This window comes from Anomaloglossus baeobatrachus, unplaced genomic scaffold, assembly GCF_048569485.1.
Source record: "Anomaloglossus baeobatrachus isolate aAnoBae1 unplaced genomic scaffold, aAnoBae1.hap1 Scaffold_3263, whole genome shotgun sequence".
NCBI classification, from domain to species: Eukaryota; Metazoa; Chordata; class Amphibia; order Anura; family Aromobatidae; genus Anomaloglossus; species Anomaloglossus baeobatrachus.
Genome location: NW_027442651.1, coordinates 26,430 through 49,197, shown reverse-complemented (window position 1 = coordinate 49,197; position 22,768 = coordinate 26,430). Strand labels below are relative to the sequence as shown.

The 22,768-nt window shown below is 46.6% G+C and overlaps 14 non-coding genes and 1 pseudogene across 14 annotated transcripts; all 15 read right to left on the bottom strand.

Annotated features, from left to right (window-relative positions):
* Positions 1-764: 764 nt before the first annotated feature.
* On the bottom strand, positions 765-955 carry LOC142270297 (U2 spliceosomal RNA). Its single transcript, XR_012735612.1, has one exon. It is a non-coding gene; the product is annotated as a U2 spliceosomal RNA (small nuclear RNA).
* Positions 956-2,342: 1,387 nt separating this feature from the next.
* LOC142270296 (U2 spliceosomal RNA) lies at positions 2,343-2,533 on the bottom strand. Its single transcript, XR_012735611.1, has one exon. It is a non-coding gene; the product is annotated as a U2 spliceosomal RNA (small nuclear RNA).
* Positions 2,534-3,920: 1,387 nt separating this feature from the next.
* LOC142270270 (U2 spliceosomal RNA) lies at positions 3,921-4,118 on the bottom strand. The gene has a single exon (XR_012735591.1). It is a non-coding gene; the product is annotated as a U2 spliceosomal RNA (small nuclear RNA).
* A 642-nt stretch (positions 4,119-4,760) lies between these two features.
* Positions 4,761-4,887, bottom strand: LOC142270275 (U2 spliceosomal RNA; annotated as a pseudogene).
* Positions 4,888-6,274: 1,387 nt separating this feature from the next.
* On the bottom strand, positions 6,275-6,465 carry LOC142270295 (U2 spliceosomal RNA). The gene has a single exon (XR_012735610.1). It is a non-coding gene; the product is annotated as a U2 spliceosomal RNA (small nuclear RNA).
* Positions 6,466-7,852: 1,387 nt separating this feature from the next.
* Positions 7,853-8,043, bottom strand: LOC142270293 (U2 spliceosomal RNA). The gene has a single exon (XR_012735609.1). It is a non-coding gene; the product is annotated as a U2 spliceosomal RNA (small nuclear RNA).
* Positions 8,044-9,430: 1,387 nt separating this feature from the next.
* LOC142270292 (U2 spliceosomal RNA) lies at positions 9,431-9,621 on the bottom strand. The gene has a single exon (XR_012735608.1). It is a non-coding gene; the product is annotated as a U2 spliceosomal RNA (small nuclear RNA).
* Positions 9,622-11,008: 1,387 nt separating this feature from the next.
* Positions 11,009-11,199, bottom strand: LOC142270291 (U2 spliceosomal RNA). Its single transcript, XR_012735607.1, has one exon. It is a non-coding gene; the product is annotated as a U2 spliceosomal RNA (small nuclear RNA).
* Positions 11,200-12,586: 1,387 nt separating this feature from the next.
* LOC142270290 (U2 spliceosomal RNA) lies at positions 12,587-12,777 on the bottom strand. The gene has a single exon (XR_012735606.1). It is a non-coding gene; the product is annotated as a U2 spliceosomal RNA (small nuclear RNA).
* Positions 12,778-14,165: 1,388 nt separating this feature from the next.
* LOC142270289 (U2 spliceosomal RNA) lies at positions 14,166-14,356 on the bottom strand. Its single transcript, XR_012735605.1, has one exon. It is a non-coding gene; the product is annotated as a U2 spliceosomal RNA (small nuclear RNA).
* Positions 14,357-15,743: 1,387 nt separating this feature from the next.
* LOC142270288 (U2 spliceosomal RNA) lies at positions 15,744-15,934 on the bottom strand. Its single transcript, XR_012735604.1, has one exon. It is a non-coding gene; the product is annotated as a U2 spliceosomal RNA (small nuclear RNA).
* Positions 15,935-17,321: 1,387 nt separating this feature from the next.
* LOC142270286 (U2 spliceosomal RNA) lies at positions 17,322-17,512 on the bottom strand. Its single transcript, XR_012735602.1, has one exon. It is a non-coding gene; the product is annotated as a U2 spliceosomal RNA (small nuclear RNA).
* Positions 17,513-18,899: 1,387 nt separating this feature from the next.
* Positions 18,900-19,090, bottom strand: LOC142270285 (U2 spliceosomal RNA). The gene has a single exon (XR_012735601.1). It is a non-coding gene; the product is annotated as a U2 spliceosomal RNA (small nuclear RNA).
* Positions 19,091-20,477: 1,387 nt separating this feature from the next.
* On the bottom strand, positions 20,478-20,668 carry LOC142270268 (U2 spliceosomal RNA). The gene has a single exon (XR_012735590.1). It is a non-coding gene; the product is annotated as a U2 spliceosomal RNA (small nuclear RNA).
* Positions 20,669-22,052: 1,384 nt separating this feature from the next.
* Positions 22,053-22,243, bottom strand: LOC142270284 (U2 spliceosomal RNA). The gene has a single exon (XR_012735600.1). It is a non-coding gene; the product is annotated as a U2 spliceosomal RNA (small nuclear RNA).
* Positions 22,244-22,768: the final 525 nt, after the last annotated feature.

Here is a 22,768-nt window from a genome sequence, read left to right as displayed (position 1 = left end):
CATCAACAGGCAGACTACAGAAAAGCTTACTATCAAAGGTTAGAGGGGGGCTTTCTCAGAGGGCTTTTTACAGTTTTTCTATTCCCAATTAGCCGTTTAAGTGTACTTATTGAAAGTAGTAATTCTTTCATAGGCCGCCCTTTCTTAGTATTTGACGTTCCTTATATTGCGGTATGAGGCTTCGCAGTAGGTTGCAAACATTCATCACCCATGACTGTCCCCAATTGAGCTCAGAAGCTCAATGTCTATCATGACCTCTCTTTTAGAATGTCCAAGAGCAAGCAAACTATTCCTCCAGGAGAGGGCGCCAACAGACTACTAAAGAGATCATCATTACTCAAAGAAAACCCCAAAAACCAATGCATGATAGGAATAAACAGGTAACTTTCTTTGGAGTGGAAGCGGAGAGATCGCACCAGATGCCAATTCTAGATGTTATCACACCTGTGGTCACTGCAGCAGCAGGTGAATCCACTTTGTCCAAAAGGGATCTATTCCATTCAATTGCAAATGATCTAGATAAGACAGAGAACTGCAGCACGGGGACATAGCCGAGTTGGTCAGGTTGAGTGGTGATGAGTTTGCTATTTGGATGAATAAAGAAAGTCAAAAGTGTGTGAAAGATAAAAAACAAAAGGAGGAAGTGTGAAAAGTGAATGGGCCAAATTGAGGTGCATATGAAGACGTATGCTTTCTTCCAATTCATTAAATCGGGCTAATATGAATCAGGTGAATTGAGTTCTGCTTTTGGAAACTGGGTTAAGAAGGGGTGCACCGTTCCTGGAGGTACTGCAATACCAGGTCAATGCGTGGAGTGGACAGAGCAAGCTCTTTTTCCATCTCCCTGTTCTAAAAATCCATTTAATATATGGTCCCCAGATAGGGGACGTATCAGATATTAAACTGATAAGAACAGATACTACACTTGATCTTAGCCAAAAGGCCGAGAAGCGATAACCAGAATTGGTTTGGGCCTCGAGTGGCACCCTGGCCTATGCCGGACACATCTTAGGGAGAGAGAGCGAGAGGGAGACAAACCCACGCCTACACAAGACATTTTGTCACCCAAGCCAACCCTTGAAAAGGCTGCTTTGCAGAGCCAAAACAAGAAGAATGGTGCGTTTTGCAGCCGCCGCCCACTGCAATGAATCTGAATAACTCCTCCTTTAGGGCGCAAGCAACTCCCCTCCCCCTTGCAGTCTTTCCAATTCACGATACAAAAAGACGGACAGGACAGGTTGCCTGACTTTCCGTCACTGCCACCCTTTGCCATCCTTACCCGTAGAAAGCCCTTTCATCATCCCCAAACCCTAATCTTTTCCCTTTCCTTCCCAGCCCCCAAACCCTGCCCTCTGTACCTTTCTCACCACCCGCTTCCCTTCTCCTGTCATCCCCCTACCACCCGGGAAAAAAAGAGATTGCCCCCTCCTTCCACTAGCCCACCCTCCCACCCAAAGAACAACTTCTTCTGCGCAGCTTGTTTTCTAGGCAGCAGCGCTATTGTGATGTCATCGGGGGGCATTGTGACAAGCCGCCAGTGTTCCGTCTCTTCATGTTGTGCACAGTTCAAACGGAAAATACATCAACAGGCAGACTACAGAAAAGCTTACTATCAAAGGTTAGAGGGGGGCTTTCTCAGAGGGCTTTTTACAGTTTTTCTATTCCCAATTAGCCGTTTAAGTGTACTTATTGAAAGTAGTAATTCTTTCATAGGCCGCCCTTTCTTAGTATTTGACGTTCCTTATATTGCGGTATGAGGCTTCGCAGTAGGTTGCAAACATTCATCACCCATGACTGTCCCCAATTGAGCTCAGAAGCTCAATGTCTATCATGACCTCTCTTTTAGAATGTCCAAGAGCAAGCAAACTATTCCTCCAGGAGAGGGCGCCAACAGACTACTAAAGAGATCATCATTACTCAAAGAAAACCCCAAAAACCAATGCATGATAGGAATAAACAGGTAACTTTCTTTGGAGTGGAAGCGGAGAGATCGCACCAGATGCCAATTCTAGATGTTATCACACCTGTGGTCACTGCAGCAGCAGGTGAATCCACTTTGTCCAAAAGGGATCTATTCCATTCAATTGCAAATGATCTAGATAAGACAGAGAACTGCAGCACGGGGACATAGCCGAGTTGGTCAGGTTGAGTGGTGATGAGTTTGCTATTTGGATGAATAAAGAAAGTCAAAAGTGTGAAAGATAAAAAACAAAAGGAGGAAGTGTGAAAAGTGAATGGGCCAAATTGAGGTGCATATGAAGACGTATGCTTTCTTCCAATTCATTAAATCGGGCTAATATGAATCAGGTGAATTGAGTTCTGCTTTTGGAAACTGGGTTAAGAAGGGGTGCACCGTTCCTGGAGGTACTGCAATACCAGGTCAATGCGTGGAGTGGACAGAGCAAGCTCTTTTTCCATCTCCCTGTTCTAAAAATCCATTTAATATATGGTCCCCAGATAGGGGACGTATCAGATATTAAACTGATAAGAACAGATACTACACTTGATCTTAGCCAAAAGGCCGAGAAGCGATAACCAGAATTGGTTTGGGCCTCGAGTGGCACCCTGGCCTATGCCGGACACATCTTAGGGAGAGAGAGCGAGAGGGAGACAAACCCACGCCTACACAAGACATTTTGTCACCCAAGCCAACCCTTGAAAAGGCTGCTTTGCAGAGCCAAAACAAGAAGAATGGTGCGTTTTGCAGCCGCCGCCCACTGCAATGAATCTGAATAACTCCTCCTTTAGGGCGCAAGCAACTCCCCTCCCCCTTGCAGTCTTTCCAATTCACGATACAAAAAGACGGACAGGACAGGTTGCCTGACTTTCCGTCACTGCCACCCTTTGCCATCCTTACCCGTAGAAAGCCCTTTCATCATCCCCAAACCCTAATCTTTTCCCTTTCCTTCCCAGCCCCCAAACCCTGCCCTCTGTACCTTTCTCACCACCCGCTTCCCTTCTCCTGTCATCCCCCTACCACCCGGGAAAAAAAGAGATTGCCCCCTCCTTCCACTAGCCCACCCTCCCACCCAAAGAACAACTTCTTCTGCGCAGCTTGTTTTCTAGGCAGCAGCGCTATTGTGATGTCATCGGGGGGCATTGTGACAAGCCGCCAGTGTTCCGTCTCTTCATGTTGTGCACAGTTCAAACGGAAAATACATCAACAGGCAGACTACAGAAAAGCTTACTATCAAAGGTTAGAGGGGGGCTTTCTCAGAGGGCTTTTTACAGTTTTTCTATTCCCAATTAGCCGTTTAAGTGTACTTATTGAAAGTAGTAATTCTTTCATAGGCCGCCCTTTCTTAGTATTTGACGTTCCTTATATTGCGGTATGAGGCTTCGCAGTAGGTTGCAAACATTCATCACCCATGACTGTCCCCAATTGAGCTCAGAAGCTCAATGTCTATCATGACCTCTCTTTTAGAATGTCCAAGAGCAAGCAAACTATTCCTCCAGGAGAGGGCGCCAACAGACTACTAAAGAGATCATCATTACTCAAAGAAAACCCCAAAAACCAATGCATGATAGGAATAAACAGGTAACTTTCTTTGGAGTGGAAGCGGAGAGATCGCACCAGATGCCAATTCTAGATGTTATCACACCTGTGGTCACTGCAGCAGCAGGTGAATCCACTTTGTCCAAAAGGGATCTATTCCATTCAATTGCAAATGATCTAGATAAGACAGAGAACTGCAGCACGGGGACATAGCCGAGTTGGTCAGGTTGAGTGGTGATGAGTTTGCTATTTGGATGAATAAAGAAAGTCAAAAGTGTGAAAGATAAAAAACAAAAGGAGGAAGTGTGAAAAGTGAATGGGCCAAATTGAGGTGCATATGAAGACGTATGCTTTCTTCCAATTCATTAAATCGGGCTAATATGAATCAGGTGAATTGAGTTCTGCTTTTGGAAACTGGGTTAAGAAGGGGTGCACCGTTCCTGGAGGTACTGCAATACCAGGTCAATGCGTGGAGTGGACAGAGCAAGCTCTTTTTCCATCTCCCTGTTCTAAAAATCCATTTAATATATGGTCCCCAGATAGGGGACGTATCAGATATTAAACTGATAAGAACAGATTTTTTGATTTAATGAAGCTTTCCAAAGCACCGCAAAAAATGCATGACCGAAGTCACACCAAAAACAGTGCAAAGGCTAGGATTCGTGTGGACCCCTCCGTGAGGAGAGGGTCCCCAAAAATCAACCCCGTCCCTCCGAGCCAGAAGGCCACAGCAAGGGTCAGGGATCTTCGGTGCTCCCCCAAGCCGAAGCCTGGTTGAGCCTTGTCGTTGCTCCCAGCGTCCACCCAGGCATCTTACCCAAGTGGAGTAGAGAGCTACTAGTTGTTGGTTTCGCAGCCGAAACTGCCCGGACCGTCAACCGGTGTTGGTTTCTCAGCCCAAGGCTAACCGGACCTCCAACCGGGTGTTGGTTTCTCAGCCGAAGCTGACCCGGACCTCCAACCGGGTGTTGGTTTCTCAGCCGAAGCTGACCCGGACCTCCAACCGGGTGTTGGTTTCTCAGCCCAAAGCTGAACGGACCTCCGACCATGATTATAAAAATTTTCCTTCCTAGCCAGAAGGCCGGGATAGAGCAATATGCTCAGAAAGTATGAAAGGGCAAGGTACGGTGTGCTACAGAGCCCAAGGCTCGCCGGGGTCCCAAGCCAGCAAGCTCAGACTCACTCCAGGGTCGTCAGTCCTGGGGCACATTGCACCATAGCCCCCACACTTACTCAGTCTAATAGCCTCGATCCTGGTAGGGCCATGTTTTCCTCTAGATGAATATACTATACATTAAGAGTACTAGCAAGCGCAACCTTCCAGTGTGCATTGCATCTGCCGAGCCTCACAGATACTACACTTGATCTTAGCCAAAAGGCCGAGAAGCGATAACCAGAATTGGTTTGGGCCTCGAGTGGCACCCTGGCCTATGCCGGACACATCTTAGGGAGAGAGAGCGAGAGGGAGACAAACCCACGCCTACACAAGACATTTTGTCACCCAAGCCAACCCTTGAAAAGGCTGCTTTGCAGAGCCAAAACAAGAAGAATGGTGCGTTTTGCAGCCGCCGCCCACTGCAATGAATCTGAATAACTCCTCCTTTAGGGCGCAAGCAACTCCCCTCCCCCTTGCAGTCTTTCCAATTCACGATACAAAAAGACGGACAGGACAGGTTGCCTGACTTTCCGTCACTGCCACCCTTTGCCATCCTTACCCGTAGAAAGCCCTTTCATCATCCCCAAACCCTAATCTTTTCCCTTTCCTTCCCAGCCCCCAAACCCTGCCCTCTGTACCTTTCTCACCACCCGCTTCCCTTCTCCTGTCATCCCCCTACCACCCGGGAAAAAAAGAGATTGCCCCCTCCTTCCACTAGCCCACCCTCCCACCCAAAGAACAACTTCTTCTGCGCAGCTTGTTTTCTAGGCAGCAGCGCTATTGTGATGTCATCGGGGGGCATTGTGACAAGCCGCCAGTGTTCCGTCTCTTCATGTTGTGCACAGTTCAAACGGAAAATACATCAACAGGCAGACTACAGAAAAGCTTACTATCAAAGGTTAGAGGGGGGCTTTCTCAGAGGGCTTTTTACAGTTTTTCTATTCCCAATTAGCCGTTTAAGTGTACTTATTGAAAGTAGTAATTCTTTCATAGGCCGCCCTTTCTTAGTATTTGACGTTCCTTATATTGCGGTATGAGGCTTCGCAGTAGGTTGCAAACATTCATCACCCATGACTGTCCCCAATTGAGCTCAGAAGCTCAATGTCTATCATGACCTCTCTTTTAGAATGTCCAAGAGCAAGCAAACTATTCCTCCAGGAGAGGGCGCCAACAGACTACTAAAGAGATCATCATTACTCAAAGAAAACCCCAAAAACCAATGCATGATAGGAATAAACAGGTAACTTTCTTTGGAGTGGAAGCGGAGAGATCGCACCAGATGCCAATTCTAGATGTTATCACACCTGTGGTCACTGCAGCAGCAGGTGAATCCACTTTGTCCAAAAGGGATCTATTCCATTCAATTGCAAATGATCTAGATAAGACAGAGAACTGCAGCACGGGGACATAGCCGAGTTGGTCAGGTTGAGTGGTGATGAGTTTGCTATTTGGATGAATAAAGAAAGTCAAAAGTGTGAAAGATAAAAAACAAAAGGAGGAAGTGTGAAAAGTGAATGGGCCAAATTGAGGTGCATATGAAGACGTATGCTTTCTTCCAATTCATTAAATCGGGCTAATATGAATCAGGTGAATTGAGTTCTGCTTTTGGAAACTGGGTTAAGAAGGGGTGCACCGTTCCTGGAGGTACTGCAATACCAGGTCAATGCGTGGAGTGGACAGAGCAAGCTCTTTTTCCATCTCCCTGTTCTAAAAATCCATTTAATATATGGTCCCCAGATAGGGGACGTATCAGATATTAAACTGATAAGAACAGATACTACACTTGATCTTAGCCAAAAGGCCGAGAAGCGATAACCAGAATTGGTTTGGGCCTCGAGTGGCACCCTGGCCTATGCCGGACACATCTTAGGGAGAGAGAGCGAGAGGGAGACAAACCCACGCCTACACAAGACATTTTGTCACCCAAGCCAACCCTTGAAAAGGCTGCTTTGCAGAGCCAAAACAAGAAGAATGGTGCGTTTTGCAGCCGCCGCCCACTGCAATGAATCTGAATAACTCCTCCTTTAGGGCGCAAGCAACTCCCCTCCCCCTTGCAGTCTTTCCAATTCACGATACAAAAAGACGGACAGGACAGGTTGCCTGACTTTCCGTCACTGCCACCCTTTGCCATCCTTACCCGTAGAAAGCCCTTTCATCATCCCCAAACCCTAATCTTTTCCCTTTCCTTCCCAGCCCCCAAACCCTGCCCTCTGTACCTTTCTCACCACCCGCTTCCCTTCTCCTGTCATCCCCCTACCACCCGGGAAAAAAAGAGATTGCCCCCTCCTTCCACTAGCCCACCCTCCCACCCAAAGAACAACTTCTTCTGCGCAGCTTGTTTTCTAGGCAGCAGCGCTATTGTGATGTCATCGGGGGGCATTGTGACAAGCCGCCAGTGTTCCGTCTCTTCATGTTGTGCACAGTTCAAACGGAAAATACATCAACAGGCAGACTACAGAAAAGCTTACTATCAAAGGTTAGAGGGGGGCTTTCTCAGAGGGCTTTTTACAGTTTTTCTATTCCCAATTAGCCGTTTAAGTGTACTTATTGAAAGTAGTAATTCTTTCATAGGCCGCCCTTTCTTAGTATTTGACGTTCCTTATATTGCGGTATGAGGCTTCGCAGTAGGTTGCAAACATTCATCACCCATGACTGTCCCCAATTGAGCTCAGAAGCTCAATGTCTATCATGACCTCTCTTTTAGAATGTCCAAGAGCAAGCAAACTATTCCTCCAGGAGAGGGCGCCAACAGACTACTAAAGAGATCATCATTACTCAAAGAAAACCCCAAAAACCAATGCATGATAGGAATAAACAGGTAACTTTCTTTGGAGTGGAAGCGGAGAGATCGCACCAGATGCCAATTCTAGATGTTATCACACCTGTGGTCACTGCAGCAGCAGGTGAATCCACTTTGTCCAAAAGGGATCTATTCCATTCAATTGCAAATGATCTAGATAAGACAGAGAACTGCAGCACGGGGACATAGCCGAGTTGGTCAGGTTGAGTGGTGATGAGTTTGCTATTTGGATGAATAAAGAAAGTCAAAAGTGTGAAAGATAAAAAACAAAAGGAGGAAGTGTGAAAAGTGAATGGGCCAAATTGAGGTGCATATGAAGACGTATGCTTTCTTCCAATTCATTAAATCGGGCTAATATGAATCAGGTGAATTGAGTTCTGCTTTTGGAAACTGGGTTAAGAAGGGGTGCACCGTTCCTGGAGGTACTGCAATACCAGGTCAATGCGTGGAGTGGACAGAGCAAGCTCTTTTTCCATCTCCCTGTTCTAAAAATCCATTTAATATATGGTCCCCAGATAGGGGACGTATCAGATATTAAACTGATAAGAACAGATACTACACTTGATCTTAGCCAAAAGGCCGAGAAGCGATAACCAGAATTGGTTTGGGCCTCGAGTGGCACCCTGGCCTATGCCGGACACATCTTAGGGAGAGAGAGCGAGAGGGAGACAAACCCACGCCTACACAAGACATTTTGTCACCCAAGCCAACCCTTGAAAAGGCTGCTTTGCAGAGCCAAAACAAGAAGAATGGTGCGTTTTGCAGCCGCCGCCCACTGCAATGAATCTGAATAACTCCTCCTTTAGGGCGCAAGCAACTCCCCTCCCCCTTGCAGTCTTTCCAATTCACGATACAAAAAGACGGACAGGACAGGTTGCCTGACTTTCCGTCACTGCCACCCTTTGCCATCCTTACCCGTAGAAAGCCCTTTCATCATCCCCAAACCCTAATCTTTTCCCTTTCCTTCCCAGCCCCCAAACCCTGCCCTCTGTACCTTTCTCACCACCCGCTTCCCTTCTCCTGTCATCCCCCTACCACCCGGGAAAAAAAGAGATTGCCCCCTCCTTCCACTAGCCCACCCTCCCACCCAAAGAACAACTTCTTCTGCGCAGCTTGTTTTCTAGGCAGCAGCGCTATTGTGATGTCATCGGGGGGCATTGTGACAAGCCGCCAGTGTTCCGTCTCTTCATGTTGTGCACAGTTCAAACGGAAAATACATCAACAGGCAGACTACAGAAAAGCTTACTATCAAAGGTTAGAGGGGGGCTTTCTCAGAGGGCTTTTTACAGTTTTTCTATTCCCAATTAGCCGTTTAAGTGTACTTATTGAAAGTAGTAATTCTTTCATAGGCCGCCCTTTCTTAGTATTTGACGTTCCTTATATTGCGGTATGAGGCTTCGCAGTAGGTTGCAAACATTCATCACCCATGACTGTCCCCAATTGAGCTCAGAAGCTCAATGTCTATCATGACCTCTCTTTTAGAATGTCCAAGAGCAAGCAAACTATTCCTCCAGGAGAGGGCGCCAACAGACTACTAAAGAGATCATCATTACTCAAAGAAAACCCCAAAAACCAATGCATGATAGGAATAAACAGGTAACTTTCTTTGGAGTGGAAGCGGAGAGATCGCACCAGATGCCAATTCTAGATGTTATCACACCTGTGGTCACTGCAGCAGCAGGTGAATCCACTTTGTCCAAAAGGGATCTATTCCATTCAATTGCAAATGATCTAGATAAGACAGAGAACTGCAGCACGGGGACATAGCCGAGTTGGTCAGGTTGAGTGGTGATGAGTTTGCTATTTGGATGAATAAAGAAAGTCAAAAGTGTGAAAGATAAAAAACAAAAGGAGGAAGTGTGAAAAGTGAATGGGCCAAATTGAGGTGCATATGAAGACGTATGCTTTCTTCCAATTCATTAAATCGGGCTAATATGAATCAGGTGAATTGAGTTCTGCTTTTGGAAACTGGGTTAAGAAGGGGTGCACCGTTCCTGGAGGTACTGCAATACCAGGTCAATGCGTGGAGTGGACAGAGCAAGCTCTTTTTCCATCTCCCTGTTCTAAAAATCCATTTAATATATGGTCCCCAGATAGGGGACGTATCAGATATTAAACTGATAAGAACAGATACTACACTTGATCTTAGCCAAAAGGCCGAGAAGCGATAACCAGAATTGGTTTGGGCCTCGAGTGGCACCCTGGCCTATGCCGGACACATCTTAGGGAGAGAGAGCGAGAGGGAGACAAACCCACGCCTACACAAGACATTTTGTCACCCAAGCCAACCCTTGAAAAGGCTGCTTTGCAGAGCCAAAACAAGAAGAATGGTGCGTTTTGCAGCCGCCGCCCACTGCAATGAATCTGAATAACTCCTCCTTTAGGGCGCAAGCAACTCCCCTCCCCCTTGCAGTCTTTCCAATTCACGATACAAAAAGACGGACAGGACAGGTTGCCTGACTTTCCGTCACTGCCACCCTTTGCCATCCTTACCCGTAGAAAGCCCTTTCATCATCCCCAAACCCTAATCTTTTCCCTTTCCTTCCCAGCCCCCAAACCCTGCCCTCTGTACCTTTCTCACCACCCGCTTCCCTTCTCCTGTCATCCCCCTACCACCCGGGAAAAAAAGAGATTGCCCCCTCCTTCCACTAGCCCACCCTCCCACCCAAAGAACAACTTCTTCTGCGCAGCTTGTTTTCTAGGCAGCAGCGCTATTGTGATGTCATCGGGGGGCATTGTGACAAGCCGCCAGTGTTCCGTCTCTTCATGTTGTGCACAGTTCAAACGGAAAATACATCAACAGGCAGACTACAGAAAAGCTTACTATCAAAGGTTAGAGGGGGGCTTTCTCAGAGGGCTTTTTACAGTTTTTCTATTCCCAATTAGCCGTTTAAGTGTACTTATTGAAAGTAGTAATTCTTTCATAGGCCGCCCTTTCTTAGTATTTGACGTTCCTTATATTGCGGTATGAGGCTTCGCAGTAGGTTGCAAACATTCATCACCCATGACTGTCCCCAATTGAGCTCAGAAGCTCAATGTCTATCATGACCTCTCTTTTAGAATGTCCAAGAGCAAGCAAACTATTCCTCCAGGAGAGGGCGCCAACAGACTACTAAAGAGATCATCATTACTCAAAGAAAACCCCAAAAACCAATGCATGATAGGAATAAACAGGTAACTTTCTTTGGAGTGGAAGCGGAGAGATCGCACCAGATGCCAATTCTAGATGTTATCACACCTGTGGTCACTGCAGCAGCAGGTGAATCCACTTTGTCCAAAAGGGATCTATTCCATTCAATTGCAAATGATCTAGATAAGACAGAGAACTGCAGCACGGGGACATAGCCGAGTTGGTCAGGTTGAGTGGTGATGAGTTTGCTATTTGGATGAATAAAGAAAGTCAAAAGTGTGAAAGATAAAAAACAAAAGGAGGAAGTGTGAAAAGTGAATGGGCCAAATTGAGGTGCATATGAAGACGTATGCTTTCTTCCAATTCATTAAATCGGGCTAATATGAATCAGGTGAATTGAGTTCTGCTTTTGGAAACTGGGTTAAGAAGGGGTGCACCGTTCCTGGAGGTACTGCAATACCAGGTCAATGCGTGGAGTGGACAGAGCAAGCTCTTTTTCCATCTCCCTGTTCTAAAAATCCATTTAATATATGGTCCCCAGATAGGGGACGTATCAGATATTAAACTGATAAGAACAGATACTACACTTGATCTTAGCCAAAAGGCCGAGAAGCGATAACCAGAATTGGTTTGGGCCTCGAGTGGCACCCTGGCCTATGCCGGACACATCTTAGGGAGAGAGAGCGAGAGGGAGACAAACCCACGCCTACACAAGACATTTTGTCACCCAAGCCAACCCTTGAAAAGGCTGCTTTGCAGAGCCAAAACAAGAAGAATGGTGCGTTTTGCAGCCGCCGCCCACTGCAATGAATCTGAATAACTCCTCCTTTAGGGCGCAAGCAACTCCCCTCCCCCTTGCAGTCTTTCCAATTCACGATACAAAAAGACGGACAGGACAGGTTGCCTGACTTTCCGTCACTGCCACCCTTTGCCATCCTTACCCGTAGAAAGCCCTTTCATCATCCCCAAACCCTAATCTTTTCCCTTTCCTTCCCAGCCCCCAAACCCTGCCCTCTGTACCTTTCTCACCACCCGCTTCCCTTCTCCTGTCATCCCCCTACCACCCGGGAAAAAAAGAGATTGCCCCCTCCTTCCACTAGCCCACCCTCCCACCCAAAGAACAACTTCTTCTGCGCAGCTTGTTTTCTAGGCAGCAGCGCTATTGTGATGTCATCGGGGGGCATTGTGACAAGCCGCCAGTGTTCCGTCTCTTCATGTTGTGCACAGTTCAAACGGAAAATACATCAACAGGCAGACTACAGAAAAGCTTACTATCAAAGGTTAGAGGGGGGCTTTCTCAGAGGGCTTTTTACAGTTTTTCTATTCCCAATTAGCCGTTTAAGTGTACTTATTGAAAGTAGTAATTCTTTCATAGGCCGCCCTTTCTTAGTATTTGACGTTCCTTATATTGCGGTATGAGGCTTCGCAGTAGGTTGCAAACATTCATCACCCATGACTGTCCCCAATTGAGCTCAGAAGCTCAATGTCTATCATGACCTCTCTTTTAGAATGTCCAAGAGCAAGCAAACTATTCCTCCAGGAGAGGGCGCCAACAGACTACTAAAGAGATCATCATTACTCAAAGAAAACCCCAAAAACCAATGCATGATAGGAATAAACAGGTAACTTTCTTTGGAGTGGAAGCGGAGAGATCGCACCAGATGCCAATTCTAGATGTTATCACACCTGTGGTCACTGCAGCAGCAGGTGAATCCACTTTGTCCAAAAGGGATCTATTCCATTCAATTGCAAATGATCTAGATAAGACAGAGAACTGCAGCACGGGGACATAGCCGAGTTGGTCAGGTTGAGTGGTGATGAGTTTGCTATTTGGATGAATAAAGAAAGTCAAAAGTGTGAAAGATAAAAAACAAAAGGAGGAAGTGTGAAAAGTGAATGGGCCAAATTGAGGTGCATATGAAGACGTATGCTTTCTTCCAATTCATTAAATCGGGCTAATATGAATCAGGTGAATTGAGTTCTGCTTTTGGAAACTGGGTTAAGAAGGGGTGCACCGTTCCTGGAGGTACTGCAATACCAGGTCAATGCGTGGAGTGGACAGAGCAAGCTCTTTTTCCATCTCCCTGTTCTAAAAATCCATTTAATATATGGTCCCCAGATAGGGGACGTATCAGATATTAAACTGATAAGAACAGATACTACACTTGATCTTAGCCAAAAGGCCGAGAAGCGATAACCAGAATTGGTTTGGGCCTCGAGTGGCACCCTGGCCTATGCCGGACACATCTTAGGGAGAGAGAGCGAGAGGGAGACAAACCCACGCCTACACAAGACATTTTGTCACCCAAGACCAACCCTTGAAAAGGCTGCTTTGCAGAGCCAAAACAAGAAGAATGGTGCGTTTTGCAGCCGCCGCCCACTGCAATGAATCTGAATAACTCCTCCTTTAGGGCGCAAGCAACTCCCCTCCCCCTTGCAGTCTTTCCAATTCACGATACAAAAAGACGGACAGGACAGGTTGCCTGACTTTCCGTCACTGCCACCCTTTGCCATCCTTACCCGTAGAAAGCCCTTTCATCATCCCCAAACCCTAATCTTTTCCCTTTCCTTCCCAGCCCCCAAACCCTGCCCTCTGTACCTTTCTCACCACCCGCTTCCCTTCTCCTGTCATCCCCCTACCACCCGGGAAAAAAAGAGATTGCCCCCTCCTTCCACTAGCCCACCCTCCCACCCAAAGAACAACTTCTTCTGCGCAGCTTGTTTTCTAGGCAGCAGCGCTATTGTGATGTCATCGGGGGGCATTGTGACAAGCCGCCAGTGTTCCGTCTCTTCATGTTGTGCACAGTTCAAACGGAAAATACATCAACAGGCAGACTACAGAAAAGCTTACTATCAAAGGTTAGAGGGGGGCTTTCTCAGAGGGCTTTTTACAGTTTTTCTATTCCCAATTAGCCGTTTAAGTGTACTTATTGAAAGTAGTAATTCTTTCATAGGCCGCCCTTTCTTAGTATTTGACGTTCCTTATATTGCGGTATGAGGCTTCGCAGTAGGTTGCAAACATTCATCACCCATGACTGTCCCCAATTGAGCTCAGAAGCTCAATGTCTATCATGACCTCTCTTTTAGAATGTCCAAGAGCAAGCAAACTATTCCTCCAGGAGAGGGCGCCAACAGACTACTAAAGAGATCATCATTACTCAAAGAAAACCCCAAAAACCAATGCATGATAGGAATAAACAGGTAACTTTCTTTGGAGTGGAAGCGGAGAGATCGCACCAGATGCCAATTCTAGATGTTATCACACCTGTGGTCACTGCAGCAGCAGGTGAATCCACTTTGTCCAAAAGGGATCTATTCCATTCAATTGCAAATGATCTAGATAAGACAGAGAACTGCAGCACGGGGACATAGCCGAGTTGGTCAGGTTGAGTGGTGATGAGTTTGCTATTTGGATGAATAAAGAAAGTCAAAAGTGTGAAAGATAAAAAACAAAAGGAGGAAGTGTGAAAAGTGAATGGGCCAAATTGAGGTGCATATGAAGACGTATGCTTTCTTCCAATTCATTAAATCGGGCTAATATGAATCAGGTGAATTGAGTTCTGCTTTTGGAAACTGGGTTAAGAAGGGGTGCACCGTTCCTGGAGGTACTGCAATACCAGGTCAATGCGTGGAGTGGACAGAGCAAGCTCTTTTTCCATCTCCCTGTTCTAAAAATCCATTTAATATATGGTCCCCAGATAGGGGACGTATCAGATATTAAACTGATAAGAACAGATACTACACTTGATCTTAGCCAAAAGGCCGAGAAGCGATAACCAGAATTGGTTTGGGCCTCGAGTGGCACCCTGGCCTATGCCGGACACATCTTAGGGAGAGAGAGCGAGAGGGAGACAAACCCACGCCTACACAAGACATTTTGTCACCCAAGCCAACCCTTGAAAAGGCTGCTTTGCAGAGCCAAAACAAGAAGAATGGTGCGTTTTGCAGCCGCCGCCCACTGCAATGAATCTGAATAACTCCTCCTTTAGGGCGCAAGCAACTCCCCTCCCCCTTGCAGTCTTTCCAATTCACGATACAAAAAGACGGACAGGACAGGTTGCCTGACTTTCCGTCACTGCCACCCTTTGCCATCCTTACCCGTAGAAAGCCCTTTCATCATCCCCAAACCCTAATCTTTTCCCTTTCCTTCCCAGCCCCCAAACCCTGCCCTCTGTACCTTTCTCACCACCCGCTTCCCTTCTCCTGTCATCCCCCTACCACCCGGGAAAAAAAGAGATTGCCCCCTCCTTCCACTAGCCCACCCTCCCACCCAAAGAACAACTTCTTCTGCGCAGCTTGTTTTCTAGGCAGCAGCGCTATTGTGATGTCATCGGGGGGCATTGTGACAAGCCGCCAGTGTTCCGTCTCTTCATGTTGTGCACAGTTCAAACGGAAAATACATCAACAGGCAGACTACAGAAAAGCTTACTATCAAAGGTTAGAGGGGGGCTTTCTCAGAGGGCTTTTTACAGTTTTTCTATTCCCAATTAGCCGTTTAAGTGTACTTATTGAAAGTAGTAATTCTTTCATAGGCCGCCCTTTCTTAGTATTTGACGTTCCTTATATTGCGGTATGAGGCTTCGCAGTAGGTTGCAAACATTCATCACCCATGACTGTCCCCAATTGAGCTCAGAAGCTCAATGTCTATCATGACCTCTCTTTTAGAATGTCCAAGAGCAAGCAAACTATTCCTCCAGGAGAGGGCGCCAACAGACTACTAAAGAGATCATCATTACTCAAAGAAAACCCCAAAAACCAATGCATGATAGGAATAAACAGGTAACTTTCTTTGGAGTGGAAGCGGAGAGATCGCACCAGATGCCAATTCTAGATGTTATCACACCTGTGGTCACTGCAGCAGCAGGTGAATCCACTTTGTCCAAAAGGGATCTATTCCATTCAATTGCAAATGATCTAGATAAGACAGAGAACTGCAGCACGGGGACATAGCCGAGTTGGTCAGGTTGAGTGGTGATGAGTTTGCTATTTGGATGAATAAAGAAAGTCAAAAGTGTGAAAGATAAAAAACAAAAGGAGGAAGTGTGAAAAGTGAATGGGCCAAATTGAGGTGCATATGAAGACGTATGCTTTCTTCCAATTCATTAAATCGGGCTAATATGAATCAGGTGAATTGAGTTCTGCTTTTGGAAACTGGGTTAAGAAGGGGTGCACCGTTCCTGGAGGTACTGCAATACCAGGTCAATGCGTGGAGTGGACAGAGCAAGCTCTTTTTCCATCTCCCTGTTCTAAAAATCCATTTAATATATGGTCCCCAGATAGGGGACGTATCAGATATTAAACTGATAAGAACAGATACTACACTTGATCTTAGCCAAAAGGCCGAGAAGCGATAACCAGAATTGGTTTGGGCCTCGAGTGGCACCCTGGCCTATGCCGGACACATCTTAGGGAGAGAGAGCGAGAGGGAGACAAACCCACGCCTACACAAGACATTTTGTCACCCAAGCCAACCCTTGAAAAGGCTGCTTTGCAGAGCCAAAACAAGAAGAATGGTGCGTTTTGCAGCCGCCGCCCACTGCAATGAATCTGAATAACTCCTCCTTTAGGGCGCAAGCAACTCCCCTCCCCCTTGCAGTCTTTCCAATTCACGATACAAAAAGACGGACAGGACAGGTTGCCTGACTTTCCGTCACTGCCACCCTTTGCCATCCTTACCCGTAGAAAGCCCTTTCATCATCCCCAAACCCTAATCTTTTCCCTTTCCTTCCCAGCCCCCAAACCCTGCCCTCTGTACCTTTCTCACCACCCGCTTCCCTTCTCCTGTCATCCCCCTACCACCCGGGAAAAAAAGAGATTGCCCCCTCCTTCCACTAGCCCACCCTCCCACCCAAAGAACAACTTCTTCTGCGCAGCTTGTTTTCTAGGCAGCAGCGCTATTGTGATGTCATCGGGGGGCATTGTGACAAGCCGCCAGTGTTCCGTCTCTTCATGTTGTGCACAGTTCAAACGGAAAATACATCAACAGGCAGACTACAGAAAAGCTTACTATCAAAGGTTAGAGGGGGGCTTTCTCAGAGGGCTTTTTACAGTTTTTCTATTCCCAATTAGCCGTTTAAGTGTACTTATTGAAAGTAGTAATTCTTTCATAGGCCGCCCTTTCTTAGTATTTGACGTTCCTTATATTGCGGTATGAGGCTTCGCAGTAGGTTGCAAACATTCATCACCCATGACTGTCCCCAATTGAGCTCAGAAGCTCAATGTCTATCATGACCTCTCTTTTAGAATGTCCAAGAGCAAGCAAACTATTCCTCCAGGAGAGGGCGCCAACAGACTACTAAAGAGATCATCATTACTCAAAGAAAACCCCAAAAACCAATGCATGATAGGAATAAACAGGTAACTTTCTTTGGAGTGGAAGCGGAGAGATCGCACCAGATGCCAATTCTAGATGTTATCACACCTGTGGTCACTGCAGCAGCAGGTGAATCCACTTTGTCCAAAAGGGATCTATTCCATTCAATTGCAAATGATCTAGATAAGACAGAGAACTGCAGCACGGGGACATAGCCGAGTTGGTCAGGTTGAGTGGTGATGAGTTTGCTATTTGGATGAATAAAGAAAGTCAAAAGTGTGAAAGATAAAAAACAAAAGGAGGAAGTGTGAAAAGTGAATGGGCCAAATTGAGGTGCATATGAAGACGTATGCTTTCTTCCAATTCATTAAATCGGGCTAATATGAATCAGGTGAATTGAGTTCTGCTTTTGGAAACTGGGTTAAGAAGGGGTGCACCGTTCCTGGAGGTACTGCAATACCAGGTCAATGCGTGGAGTGGACAGAGCAAGCTCTTTTTCCATCTCCCTGTTCTAAAAATCCATTTAATATATGGTCCCCAGATAGGGGACGTATCAGATATTAAACTGATAAGAACAGATACTACACTTGATCTTAGCCAAAAGGCCGAGAAGCGATAACCAGAATTGGTTTGGGCCTCGAGTGGCACCCTGGCCTATGCCGGACACATCTTAGGGAGAGAGAGCGAGAGGGAGACAAACCCACGCCTACACAAGACATTTTGTCACCCAAGCCAACCCTTGAAAAGGCTGCTTTGCAGAGCCAAAACAAGAAGAATGGTGCGTTTTGCAGCCGCCGCCCACTGCAATGAATCTGAATAACTCCTCCTTTAGGGCGCAAGCAACTCCCCTCCCCCTTGCAGTCTTTCCAATTCACGATACAAAAAGACGGACAGGACAGGTTGCCTGACTTTCCGTCACTGCCACCCTTTGCCATCCTTACCCGTAGAAAGCCCTTTCATCATCCCCAAACCCTAATCTTTTCCCTTTCCTTCCCAGCCCCCAAACCCTGCCCTCTGTACCTTTCTCACCACCCGCTTCCCTTCTCCTGTCATCCCCCTACCACCCGGGAAAAAAAGAGATTGCCCCCTCCTTCCACTAGCCCACCCTCCCACCCAAAGAACAACTTCTTCTGCGCAGCTTGTTTTCTAGGCAGCAGCGCTATTGTGATGTCATCGGGGGGCATTGTGACAAGCCGCCAGTGTTCCGTCTCTTCATGTTGTGCACAGTTCAAACGGAAAATACATCAACAGGCAGACTACAGAAAAGCTTACTATCAAAGGTTAGAGGGGGGCTTTCTCAGAGGGCTTTTTACAGTTTTTCTATTCCCAATTAGCCGTTTAAGTGTACTTATTGAAAGTAGTAATTCTTTCATAGGCCGCCCTTTCTTAGTATTTGACGTTCCTTATATTGCGGTATGAGGCTTCGCAGTAGGTTGCAAACATTCATCACCCATGACTGTCCCCAATTGAGCTCAGAAGCTCAATGTCTATCATGACCTCTCTTTTAGAATGTCCAAGAGCAAGCAAACTATTCCTCCAGGAGAGGGCGCCAACAGACTACTAAAGAGATCATCATTACTCAAAGAAAACCCCAAAAACCAATGCATGATAGGAATAAACAGGTAACTTTCTTTGGAGTGGAAGCGGAGAGATCGCACCAGATGCCAATTCTAGATGTTATCACACCTGTGGTCACTGCAGCAGCAGGTGAATCCACTTTGTCCAAAAGGGATCTATTCCATTCAATTGCAAATGATCTAGATAAGACAGAGAACTGCAGCACGGGGACATAGCCGAGTTGGTCAGGTTGAGTGGTGATGAGTTTGCTATTTGGATGAATAAAGAAAGTCAAAAGTGTGAAAGATAAAAAACAAAAGGAGGAAGTGTGAAAAGTGAATGGGCCAAATTGAGGTGCATATGAAGACGTATGCTTTCTTCCAATTCATTAAATCGGGCTAATATGAATCAGGTGAATTGAGTTCTGCTTTTGGAAACTGGGTTAAGAAGGGGTGCACCGTTCCTGGAGGTACTGCAATACCAGGTCAATGCGTGGAGTGGACAGAGCAAGCTCTTTTTCCATCTCCCTGTTCTAAAAATCCATTTAATATATGGTCCCCAGATAGGGGACGTATCAGATATTAAACTGATAAGAACAGATACTACACTTGATCTTAGCCAAAAGGCCGAGAAGCGATAACCAGAATTGGTTTGGGCCTCGAGTGGCACCCTGGCCTATGCCGGACACATCTTAGGGAGAGAGAGCGAGAGGGAGACAAACCCACGCCTACACAAGACATTTTGTCACCCAAGCCAACCCTTGAAAAGGCTGCTTTGCAGAGCCAAAACAAGAAGAATGGTGCGTTTTGCAGCCGCCGCCCACTGCAATGAATCTGAATAACTCCTCCTTTAGGGCGCAAGCAACTCCCCTCCCCCTTGCAGTCTTTCCAATTCACGATACAAAAAGACGGACAGGACAGGTTGCCTGACTTTCCGTCACTGCCACCCTTTGCCATCCTTACCCGTAGAAAGCCCTTTCATCATCCCCAAACCCTAATCTTTTCCCTTTCCTTCCCAGCCCCCAAACCCTGCCCTCTGTACCTTTCTCACCACCCGCTTCCCTTCTCCTGTCATCCCCCTACCACCCGGGAAAAAAAGAGATTGCCCCCTCCTTCCACTAGCCCACCCTCCCACCCAAAGAACAACTTCTTCTGCGCAGCTTGTTTTCTAGGCAGCAGCGCTATTGTGATGTCATCGGGGGGCATTGTGACAAGCCGCCAGTGTTCCGTCTCTTCATGTTGTGCACAGTTCAAACGGAAAATACATCAACAGGCAGACTACAGAAAAGCTTACTATCAAAGGTTAGAGGGGGGCTTTCTCAGAGGGCTTTTTACAGTTTTTCTATTCCCAATTAGCCGTTTAAGTGTACTTATTGAAAGTAGTAATTCTTTCATAGGCCGCCCTTTCTTAGTATTTGACGTTCCTTATATTGCGGTATGAGGCTTCGCAGTAGGTTGCAAACATTCATCACCCATGACTGTCCCCAATTGAGCTCAGAAGCTCAATGTCTATCATGACCTCTCTTTTAGAATGTCCAAGAGCAAGCAAACTATTCCTCCAGGAGAGGGCGCCAACAGACTACTAAAGAGATCATCATTACTCAAAGAAAACCCCAAAAACCAATGCATGATAGGAATAAACAGGTAACTTTCTTTGGAGTGGAAGCGGAGAGATCGCACCAGATGCCAATTCTAGATGTTATCACACCTGTGGTCACTGCAGCAGCAGGTGAATCCACTTTGTCCAAAAGGGATCTATTCCATTCAATTGCAAATGATCTAGATAAGACAGAGAACTGCAGCACGGGGACATAGCCGAGTTGGTCAGGTTGAGTGGTGATGAGTTTGCTATTTGGATGAATAAAGAAAGTCAAAAGTGTGAAAGATAAAAAACAAAAGGAGGAAGTGTGAAAAGTGAATGGGCCAAATTGAGGTGCATATGAAGACGTATGCTTTCTTCCAATTCATTAAATCGGGCTAATATGAATCAGGTGAATTGAGTTCTGCTTTTGGAAACTGGGTTAAGAAGGGGTGCACCGTTCCTGGAGGTACTGCAATACCAGGTCAATGCGTGGAGTGGACAGAGCAAGCTCTTTTTCCATCTCCCTGTTCTAAAAATCCATTTAATATATGGTCCCCAGATAGGGGACGTATCAGATATTAAACTGATAAGAACAGATACTACACTTGATCGTAGCCAAAAGGCCGAGAAGCGATAACCAGAATTGGTTTGGGCCTCGAGTGGCACCCTGGCCTATGCCGGACACATCTTAGGGAGAGAGAGCGAGAGGACAAACCCACGCCTACACAAGACATTTTGTCACCCAAGCCAACCCTTGAAAAGGCTGCTTTGCAGAGCCAAAACAAGAAGAATGGTGCGTTTTGCAGCCGCCGCCCACTGCAATGAATCTGAATAACTCCTCCTTTAGGGCGCAAGCAACTCCCCTCCCCCTTGCAGTCTTTCCAATTCACGATACAAAAAGACGGACAGGACAGGTTGCCTGACTTTCCGTCACTGCCACCCTTTGCCATCCTTACCCGTAGAAAGCCCTTTCATCATCCCCAAACCCTAATCTTTTCCCTTTCCTTCCCAGCCCCCAAACCCTGCCCTCTGTACCTTTCTCACCACCCGCTTCCCTTCTCCTGTCATCCCCCTACCACCCGGGAAAAAAAGAGATTGCCCCCTCCTTCCACTAGCCCACCCTCCCACCCAAAGAACAACTTCTTCTGCGCAGCTTGTTTTCTAGGCAGCAGCGCTATTGTGATGTCATCGGGGGGCATTGTGACAAGCCGCCAGTGTTCCGTCTCTTCATGTTGTGCACAGTTCAAACGGAAAATACATCAACAGGCAGACTACAGAAAAGCTTACTATCAAAGGTTAGAGGGGGGCTTTCTCAGAGGGCTTTTTACAGTTTTTCTATTCCCAATTAGCCGTTTAAGTGTACTTATTGAAAGTAGTAATTCTTTCATAGGCCGCCCTTTCTTAGTATTTGACGTTCCTTATATTGCGGTATGAGGCTTCGCAGTAGGTTGCAAACATTCATCACCCATGACTGTCCCCAATTGAGCTCAGAAGCTCAATGTCTATCATGACCTCTCTTTTAGAATGTCCAAGAGCAAGCAAACTATTCCTCCAGGAGAGGGCGCCAACAGACTACTAAAGAGATCATCATTACTCAAAGAAAACCCCAAAAACCAATGCATGATAGGAATAAACAGGTAACTTTCTTTGGAGTGGAAGCGGAGAGATCGCACCAGATGCCAATTCTAGATGTTATCACACCTGTGGTCACTGCAGCAGCAGGTGAATCCACTTTGTCCAAAAGGGATCTATTCCATTCAATTGCAAATGATCTAGATAAGACAGAGAACTGCAGCACGGGGACATAGCCGAGTTGGTCAGGTTGAGTGGTGATGAGTTTGCTATTTGGATGAATAAAGAAAGTCAAAAGTGTGAAAGATAAAAAACAAAAGGAGGAAGTGTGAAAAGTGAATGGGCCAAATTGAGGTGCATATGAAGACGTATGCTTTCTTCCAATTCATTAAATCGGGCTAATATGAATCAGGTGAATTGAGTTCTGCTTTTGGAAACTGGGTTAAGAAGGGGTGCACCGTTCCTGGAGGTACTGCAATACCAGGTCAATGCGTGGAGTGGACAGAGCAAGCTCTTTTTCCATCTCCCTGTTCTAAAAATCCATTTAATATATGGTCCCCAGATAGGGGACGTATCAGATATTAAACTGATAAGAACAGATACTACACTTGATCTTAGCCAAAAGGCCGAGAAGCGATAACCAGAATTGGTTTGGGCCTCGAGTGGCACCCTGGCCTATGCCGGACACATCTTAGGGAGAGAGAGCGAGAGGGAGACAAACCCACGCCTACACAAGACATTTTGTCACCCAAGCCAACCCTTGAAAAGGCTGCTTTGCAGAGCCAAAACAAGAAGAATGGTGCGTTTTGCAGCCGCCGCCCACTGCAATGAATCTGAATAACTCCTCCTTTAGGGCGCAAGCAACTCCCCTCCCCCTTGCAGTCTTTCCAATTCACGATACAAAAAGACGGACAGGACAGGTTGCCTGACTTTCCGTCACTGCCACCCTTTGCCATCCTTACCCGTAGAAAGCCCTTTCATCATCCCCAAACCCTAATCTTTTCCCTTTCCTTCCCAGCCCCCAAACCCTGCCCTCTGTACCTTTCTCACCACCCGCTTCCCTTCTCCTGTCATCCCCCTACCACCCGGGAAAAAAAGAGATTGCCCCCTCCTTCCACTAGCCCACCCTCCCACCCAAAGAACAACTTCTTCTGCGCAGCTTG